This window comes from Gekko japonicus, unplaced genomic scaffold (genome assembly GCF_001447785.1).
Source record: "Gekko japonicus isolate JY-2015 unplaced genomic scaffold, Gekko_japonicus_V1.1 scaffold933, whole genome shotgun sequence".
NCBI lineage: Eukaryota > Metazoa > Chordata > Lepidosauria > Squamata > Gekkonidae > Gekko > Gekko japonicus.
This window is the reverse complement of record NW_015165264.1, coordinates 588,498-594,497: the sequence shown is the minus strand read 5'-3', so window position 1 is coordinate 594,497 and position 6,000 is coordinate 588,498. Positions and strand designations below refer to the sequence as shown.

Sequence of the window (6,000 nt, the reverse complement as noted above, 5' to 3'; positions counted from 1 at the left end):
TCAGTAAAACGTTCAAGATAGGCCTGCAAAGAGCCCTACCCAGTCTCCTTTGATTTATTGGTTACTCTGCTTGTCAATCTACGCTCCTCCCCGGCAGAAGGCCCATTGAGGCGCTCATTTCTATGAGGAGGGAGGCGGGTTAATAGAAGAGCGGGGGCTGGAGCGTCAGTTGAGGAGCTTATAAAAAAAAAAACCCTTCACACCGCCTTCCCAGGAGCACCCGCCCCACATTTGAATTGCTATTGGGGGAAAAGGGACCTCAGTCAGCGTAAACTCGTGTTCCTATTGGCTAAGAGTAGAGCGAGAGGGCGTTACTATCCTTAGCGGCGGCCGCTCCCTCCCGGCTTGAAACCTCGCTGTTGCCGGTGAGTTGGAGGCGTTTGAAGCGAGAACAGCGCGGCGGGTGGGGCGCTGGGACTCTCTCTCTATCTGTGAAGGTGCCGGTTACCGAGTCTGTTTTTCTCCCCCCACCGCGAGGAGCAAGAGCCGCGAGAGCGGCGGCATTTCCACAGGCTTTGGCCAGACTCAGGTGAAGTCCCCGCCTGGGGTTGGTGCGGGACGGGAAACGTAAAACTGACGCTTGGTTCTCAGTTTGGCGCCGGCGGGATGAGGTTCATCGGGGCGCGGGCGGGTGTGGTTTAATTTCTGCAGTGCCCTCCTCTTGCCAGGTGCGCTGGGGCCCAGGAAGTACCTTCTTTGCCGCCTGTTCGGCCGTCCGCTGTTGGGCAAGAGTGGAGGCTTGATTCTCAGTTCTGGCTGCGGGTGGAGGGTGGGGACTGCTTTGCAAGGGGAAAGGCATTTCCATGCTTGAGGCCACTTAAACGTTTCTCCTTTTCTTCTCGGTGCACCAGGGTTGTATTTCGTTTCCTGCCCTCCCCCCATCTTCTTCTTCTTCTTTTAAAAAAAGCCAGCCCAGCATTGTGCATGTTTATTCAGAAACCCCACTTCTTTTACTGGGGCTTATTCCCATAGACGTGTGCATAGGATTGTAGCCTACAAAGTGAGAGAGGGAGAGGAAGCAGCTGATCTCTCGTTGCCTCTGTTTCCTCTTCTCTGGCTGCTTTGGGGAGTGTGCGTGCTCCTGGGTTTTCCTGCTCCCCTCTTCTCCCCCCCCCCCTTACTTTTCTCTCTGAGCTCCTTCCCGGGAAGTAACGGGCAACAGCGGGAGAAGGACCGCTTGGCAGCTGTCAGGACTCCCCCCCCCCCCCCTGAGTCACAGGCTGACAATCCTGCTGCAGACATTGCGATGGGCTTGGCTTCCGCCCGCGGAGCTCGACTTCCTCATTCAGTTGGCTCCGTATTAGCCAAGCCGCGAGAGGGGAGGAGGGAGTGACGGGGCAAGACGAAGCTTGCAAAACGGTCTCTCGTAGTTCCTATCGCTCCCCTCTTCTCCACTTGGACCGAACGCGCCCTCTCTCTCTTGCCAGCGTTCACTTCTTGTCGGTGGCAATGAAGTCGGCCTGCCCTGGCTTAGGCGGGTTTCCTCCCCTGATTTCGAACTGCGAGCCTGCTGGGAGACTTTCCCCAGTCTCAGGCAGGGCAGGCAGGGTGCGCCCACGTGAAAAGAGGGGAGGGAATCAGCTGCAGACTTTCCACTCGTGGTTTGCTGCAAGCGTTGTTAGCGATATGCTGCTAGACTGTGTAGGAAATGATGCATTTGTGGGGGAGGGTACTTTAAGAAATATTCCTATTTGGCCGCTGTTGGTTGTGATGAAGCAAGGTTTAAAAAGTGCAGAATCCTTTTTCTTGTTCCTGGTTTCTTGAGTATGGTTGTCTTAATTTTCAGACTGGTGCGATTTAGCGTTAGAACGTCCTAAAGAGAGTCTTCATGTTCTAACAGTTGCCTGTCTGTCACACCCTCCCCATTTCGTGTACAACACTTTCTAGTTTCAAGATCTTCATGCTGCTATAGTTTGCCTTTCTCTGGCTGCGGTCACATGGAGCATTAGCCACGCTACAGAGACGGAAGATAGGTGGATTTTCCGAGCGCAATCAAACCACAACATCTGGGAAGCGTAGAGCTCCCGTGGCTAACCCGAGGCTTCCCGCCGAAGATGCGCCGTAAAAAACTAGTACCTCTGAGGTCCTAGTTTCCAGAAACCGCGAGGCAAGGGCAGGCGTCTGATCACGTTTCCAGTGGTAGCTCGTGGCATCCGGCGCCCGCCCATGTCCCGTCAAGAAAAAGTCTCCATGGGATGCGCACAAGCACCCAACGGCGCATGCGCACACTTCGGTTTAAAAAACCCCACCCCTGCCGCGCCGCAGGATTGACGTATGATCAGCAACAACCCCCGAACCAGGGGACGTCGGCGGGATGTTTGATCCGGCGGCCACGCGGTGGTTCGCTCTGGGGCAAACAGCCACGCCTCCCCCCCCCCGGCGATATCCGGCCCGTGTGACCGGGGCCTCTCCAGATCTTTGTTATCCTTTCCTGTTCTATGATGTGTGGCCCTCTGATGTGTGGCCCTTTCTGCACATCTAAATGGTATAGGCTTTCTTTTAAAAGAAACTTCCTTTTTAAAGGCTTCCTTGGCTATTTTGTGGATAGGAGCATCATTCCTGTATCTGCTTGTATGGATAACTGTAACTTAAATTATAGCGCTATGAAGCTTTGAGTTGCTGACACACCTGAAAAATATGGCATCCCAACTGCATTCAGGGTTTTATGGAACTGTCTGGCTCAGACTTGGAGGAAAGACTTGCATCTGCAGAACATACCCTATGGACCACCCATAAGTGACCCTTATATAAAGGGGGGGGAGCACATAGTTCTGGCAGAGGCTGGAAACTGTTAATGTGAGGTCCTCTGACTTAGGGATGGGGATCCCCCGGAATTACAGCTCATCTTCAGACTCCAGAGATCAGTTCACCTGGAGAAAATGGATGCTTTGGAGGCTAGACTCCCTTTCCTTCCCAGGCTCCATCCCCAAATCTCCTGGAGTTTTCCAACGTGGAGGTGGCAGCCCTATCCTCCTGCCCCCTACCATTGGCCAGGGGGGACCTGGCAACCCTACTCTGACTTGAGATTCTACCTGGACGTTCTTGTTGAAACTGGCTCCATTTTGAGCTGTGTAGAGAACTGTGGTTTAAAAAGACTGATGTCTCTACTCTTCTTTCTGAAGAGGCTGATCTGCATAAAGTTATGCAGAGGTTTCTGAAAGGTCTTGGGTTAGCATGCTGCTCCAGCTTTTGGTAAAATGCAGTGGTGTCCCCCCCCCTCCAGCATAGGTGTGTCAAAAACTGAGTTCGAAGTAATGACTGTGCCCTCAGTTACTCCTTCTAGAAAGTTACATTCTGTCTTAGTCATCAGGTGAAAAAGTCTGTGGGTTACTTATCGCTGTCTCTTTGCTGGTAAGTGCGAACCTTTGAACAGGCTAATACTGTCTGACTCATAGGCTTGTTGTCTGAAGATGGGGCTCTATACTTGTGTGCTCAATTGAAATGAAATAACATTTTTAGTTGCTCATTAGGTTAGTTGGATGGTTTGGAAGCCATAACATGCCATTTGAGCTGTTTTAAGGGTAACTTAATGTAACTTATATGTTGGGAGCCAGCATGAGCTGACTTGTTTCTGTCAGGGTGTGGGAAGTAGAACTGGGCTTGTTAGTGTAACTTAGGAAAGAACGTCCCCACAAGGCAGTTCCACTCCTGCTGCAGGACAATCCCAAATGTTCCTCTGGACCCGTGGCTGGTAGCAGGGGCACTTGCACACATAGCCTTCATCCTACTGCGTTCATCAGCTGTTGCCATTCCTCAAAAAGCATGATCTGTTCGCAGTGATCCAAGCTCTGATCACTTCGAAGTTAGATTATTATAATGTTCTCTATGAGCAGCTGCCTTTGAAAACAGTTCAGAAATGTCATTTGGTCCAAAATATGGCAGTCGGGCTGCTGACAAAGGTTGGCCAGAGGGATTGTATCACCCTTGTGCTGAGAGATCTACTAATTACCCATCTGTTTCTGGGTACAATTCAAAGTGCTGGTTCTTACCTTTAAAGCCCGTAGTGGCTTGAGGTCAGGGTACCTGAAGGACCATCTTCCCCTATAGTTCCCCACATGCCTCTCTAGCCCTGTTTTCTGTATGCACGCTTTTGGAGTTGAGGCAGGTGGTGACTAAAGAGAGGGCATTTTCTCTGGTGGCGCCTCACCTTTGGAATGACCTCTCCCTTAAGGCTTGTGTGGCACTTACTTTCGTTTAGGCACCAGGCTAAAAGTATCTTTTTACCTAGACTTTTGTTTAGGGGGGTTATCTTATCAGATTTTCAAAGGTCTGCTTCTGTTTTATGGGTAGTTCTTGTAGTACTTATGCCCAATGACTTTTTTAATGGATTGAGGGGGTTTTTCTGTTATGTTTTTTAATTGTAAGCCACTTTGAGCAGGGCTCTGAAGAGGCAGCATAGAAATATTCTAAATAAATAATTCAAGGCCCTGTTGTGGAAGCTACATACACGGTTTTCATCTGTAACCAGCAGCTCTTTGTGACCATGAAGTACACTGAAAAACTTGTGCTTGCAACCTCCATATGGCAGTGTACAAACAGCCGTCATTGAGGCAATGGCCATCCACAGGGTGACTTAACAGGTAGTAGAAAATGATTGCAAGCATGCAGTGTAACAATGCTTTGTTGTGCATCCTGATTGTAATTTGTTAAATTGGTATGGGGTACAGGGAGAGCATCGTTCAAATTTACCCTTGGCATATATTGAAGCATTCACAAAGCCTGTTCACTAACTGGTATAAACTGTGTGCGTGCATTGGTCTTGAGAACTAGGGAGGTAGGCGAAGAGCCTGTCTTGATATGCTATTCCATCCCAGAATCCATGAGACGTTACTCAAAGTAAAAAGTATTGTTCTCATTTTGTATGAAGTTATAACACCAAAAAGAGCTGTCCAGATAGATGCTGATGTGTTTACAGAAAATTATCTGGAGGAACTAGAAACAAAGAATTTTGGAACTAGAAGCAATGAGTGAGCACATATTCCCTCACCTGGATAACCCCGGTTAGTGCTTTTTCAGATCTCAGAAGCTTAGTGGGGTCAACCATGGTTAGTACTTGGATGGGAAACCACCAAGGAAGCCTAGAGTTGGTAAGCAGAGGCAAGCAATGGCAAACCACCTCTGAACATCCCTTGCCTTGAATACTTTATGAGGCTGCCATAAGTCAGCTGCAACAGTGCCCCTCCATATATTTCATTCACTTAAAATGATGATGTTTTTAGCCTTGACAAAGCTTCCCCCCTGTTTAACCTGTTGATAAGAGCACCTGGGCAGTGTGTAGCCTGAGTGAGAGAGAAGCTAAGTTCCATTATAAAAGTTGCAGTAAAAACATAGTGTTGGTGCAATATAAGTACAGATTCTTCTCCCTTGTGTGTACCCTTCTTTTCCCCTCCCCTTCTGTTTGTTCCTTTCCTTTTAAGGATTTCATCTTGACTTCAGATATGACCCACTTGAGGGTCACAGAATTGTTTAATTAACAGCAATACTTGGCATCTCTTAAATGTTGAGTTGCATAATGCTGCTAGATACTCCCTCAGAGAGCGTCTTGGAAACATGCTGGAAAACCCTTTAGCACTGCATTTTTTTGGTTGATTGGTTACCTCCTCTTTTTAGCTGCACAGGACCATGTCTCAGTTGCTTTTTGCCACTGGTGTAGCTTGGTAAGCTATGTGGCTTGATGAAACAATCTCTTGGAGACTGTGCAACTCCGTTGGAGAGTCTTGTGATTGAGTGGAAGGCACTTCTGTTTGTGCAGATGGGGCAGAGACAATTTTTATTTTTAGTAATGACAGCCTTTTGTGTCTTATTTTCTGGGGGGAGTGGCGGATAAAGGGCTGCTTCTTAAAGTGTGCAACTTCAACCCTAAGCAGAACACCCACTTATATCAGTTTGCATACTAACCATCAAAACTGTGCTCTCTCTTTGCAGGCCATAGTAATATTTCTGGTTTCTGTGAACAGTCCTGGACTGGAAACGTCCATTGAATGAGACTTCTGGGCTCTG

General features: G+C 48.7%; 1 protein-coding gene across 1 annotated transcript in view; it reads left to right on the top strand.

Annotated features, from left to right (window-relative positions):
• The first annotated feature begins 380 nt into the window (after positions 1-380).
• MYH9 (myosin, heavy chain 9, non-muscle) overlaps positions 381-6,000 on the top strand; it is an 84,663-nt gene continuing 79,043 nt past the window's right edge. Inside the window, exon 1 of the mRNA XM_015410200.1 lies at positions 381-529. The gene's annotated coding sequence lies outside the window, so the exon portion shown is untranslated. The remainder of the gene's footprint in view (positions 530-6,000) is intronic.